Below are 3,583 nucleotides of genomic sequence, written 5' to 3' on the forward strand. Positions count from 1 at the left end.
ATCTCTCCCAAATCTCTCCAAGAATGTCAAATCTCTCACAAATCTTTCCAAGAATGTGGAATCTCTACCAAATCTCTCTCTGTATGTGAAATCTCTCTATGTATGTCAAATCTCTCCCAAATCTCTCCAAGAATGTCAAATCTCTCCCAAATCTCTCCAAGAATGTGGAATCTCTCCCAAATCTCCCTAAAATCACTCGAGGCATCCCGACCCTTAATTTAGTCAAAAACCGCTCGAAAACGGAAGTCTACGCGAAAAACAGCCTTAAGGAGCCGAAACCCCTCTTAGGGCCGAAAGTCCTCTTAGGGACCGAACCCTCTTGGACCGAACCCGAAGGCTGCTGAACCGATCCTGAAGGGTACTCTCGGGCCCGAACCTCGCATAAGGAACCGAAGTCACCTTCGGTCCATTTCGCTTCTTACCCACATTTCGCTCCATTTCGCCTTCGGCCCATGATTAGAAAGGATCGAACCTCGGCCAGGACCGAGATGTCTCGCAGGGAAGCCCATTTCTTCCCGGTTTTCGATTTCGACATCGTTCTAGCTTCGTTTTTCATCGTTTTAACGCGGGATTTTCACCCAAAACTTTATTTTATCAATTAAAGTCTCATAATTCATTAATTCCCATGTTTTTGGTGCAAATCTTATCCAAGAAATGAGTGGGTGAAGTACAAAGATTGAGTGTTGGCTTTTCTTTGTATTATGACACAAGCAACCACCATACCCACTCCATGGCTAACCCACACACCTCCCCACCATCCCTAGTCACTTCCTTGTACCTTTCCATCAATCATCAGCCCCTCCCACGTTCTAAGAGCTGGAATAAGTCAACCTCTCTCCTCATTTACACTTAATTGCTCTCATTTCACCAAAAATCACACACAACTTTTCTCTCAAACTTTTTCCTCTGGTTCGAGACTCCAAGGCTGATCATCAAGTTTTATTATACTCTTGGTAAGTATAATTCGTCCTTCTTGTGATTTTTACACTTCATCCTACTCCAATCATCTATTGCTTACACAAACTCCATCACTTTGATGTTAGATTCTCGAAAATTTTCAAGGCATCTTCAAGTGTTCTTGAGTTGAACACTTCCATTCTCCAACAATCATCTACTAAAATCACATAAGGTGAGTTCATACCCCTACATTTTCATGTTTTCTCAAGTTTTTAGGGGGGGGGGGGGAATACAAGTTAAAACACCAAGAGCATAACTAAACTTTTCTAACAGCTTTCATCAGAAAAGTTGGACTCCATTCACGGACTGTTTTGGACAACTTAAACATTTTAGTTTTCAAAACTGTTTTAGGTGCAAGTAGTTCCAGTTCTTAACTTTAAAATGACTACTTTCACATCTCCATACGATTATGGTGATTTTTACAAAACTGCCTATCACTGTAGCTATGAATCCGGACCAGTCTGTGAATATGAGCATTTTTACACAAGTTAGAGGCATCCAAAAATAGTAATAATAGCATTTTTCCACATTTGGGCCTTGTAATTTCAGGAGTATTTAAACTCTAGCCCAACACACCTCTTATTCCCTCTTCTTACCATAATTCTCGGTTTTTGCAAAAAAAAAAAAAAGAAAGAAAATGTTATGGGATTAATTAGAGGATGACACCTCACTTTTATTTAATGGATATCCATGCACTTTATCCACCATACTTCTAGGAATTATGCTAACCATCATGTAATGACCATACTAATATCCTCTCTCTTTCTCCCTTATAATCGGCCAAACCACCACCATTACCTCCCCATTTTCACTTCAAACTTCTACTCTTATCTCATTAGTCTCTCTAGTCCCCATTGTTCCTCCAAGCATTTTTGAGATTTATCATCAACAAATATCGAGTTTTAAACCTCTTGGTAAGTCAATATTCATCTCTATATGCTCTTGTTGGATTAGTGTCTAAGTCCATAACTATTTTGGTATGTACTTGACCCGATGGTGCATGGTCCTTTTGGGTTGCCTTCACCAAAGCAACTTGATAGGATGAATTATGGAGAGAAAGTATTAAATATGATTTATTAATATATTATGAGAATAATATATTAAGGGAGAAATCATATTGTTTAATTAATATTAGTCAAGAATTAATTGGTAATTGGTTTTGTCACTAAAAGAGATTAATTAAACTTAAGCGACTGGAATTGTAATTATAAGATAATTACAATTGGGCCATGGATTGCCTTGTATTAAGGAGTGGACGAATTCTATGGGGAAACCCATAAGGAAATCGTCCAAGGCCTTAAGGAAAGGGATCCATGGGTTGCTTAGGGCTTAAGCATCCAAATTAGGGTTTCCTTGTTAGATAACCCTAATAGCCTAACTATATATACATCCCTTATGACCCAAAAACGTGGCTAAGCATCCTTCTAGGGTTTCACACGTTTTAGGGAAGCCTCCATTCTCTCTCCTCCTCATCCTCTTGCTCTTGGTGTTTGTGAACCATTAGAGGAGTGACATTTGTGACTCTAAGCTTTCTAAAGTCAATAGAAGGAGGAATTGGGATTGTTATTGCTACATAACAATCAAGGTAATATCTTAAACCTATTCTCATGTTAATATGATTAATTGTATGCTAGAATTAGGGTTTATAGTCTTGGATATCTTGTATGTACAATAGAGAAACCAAGATCCAAGCATTAGGGTTTGTATGAGCACATAGGATGTTCTTATGACCAAAACCCATCAGTGGTATCAGAGCCTAGATTGGTTTCTATTATATTGATGCTTAGTGTGTTGAATAAATTCGTTTTTTGTGGTTCTGCTTGCTGAACTCGCCGAGTTTCTAGATGAACTCATCGAGTTCCTGCTGGCTCGACGAGTCCATGCCTGACTCGACGAGTCAGCTGGTCAGAATGAGGGAAAACCGGAATTTCTTGCTGTTTTTGCTTGAGGATACTTGCCTTATCATATTAGATCAATATAAATCCGATTTTTAGATATATATATATATATATATATATATATATATATATATATATATATATATATATATGAGTATATTCTTGATCTAATTGAAGATATTTATCAATTAATAAAATATTTGTTTCCTTATGTGATAATTGATTAATTATTTTGATTAAATTGGTAAATTGTTTTGCAAGAAATCATTAAATAAATCAAATATGGATAATTATGTGATTAATTGTTAATTTAGATTATTTGTTATTTGATCCTTTTGTTATGAAATGTTTCATATTTTCCCCTTAGGTTTTATAGTTTAAATTTGACCTCAAAAGTTTTGTTGTTTTGAAATTTAAAAAGTTGAAACCATATTGTTTTGAAAAAGGTTTCAAAACTTGCCCTCAAGTTTTGGAATTTAAATTTTGATTAATAGTTTAATTTTGATGTATATTTAAATTCTAAACCCTAATGTTTTGAAATGTTTCAAAACTTGCCCTCGAGTTTTCGAATTTAAAAGTTGATTAAAAGTTTAATTTAGGAATATTAAATTCTAAAACCCTAGTATTGTTTTGAAAAGTTCAAATCACACCCTTATGGTTTTATTAATTAAGGTGTATAATTAAAAGAGGTTTAATAAATCCATAAAAGTTTTGGTTTACAATTTAAT

This window comes from Lactuca serriola, chromosome 1 (genome assembly GCF_051521515.1).
Source record: "Lactuca serriola cultivar US96UC23 chromosome 1, Lser_US96UC23_V15, whole genome shotgun sequence".
Lineage (NCBI taxonomy): Eukaryota > Viridiplantae > Streptophyta > Magnoliopsida > Asterales > Asteraceae > Lactuca > Lactuca serriola.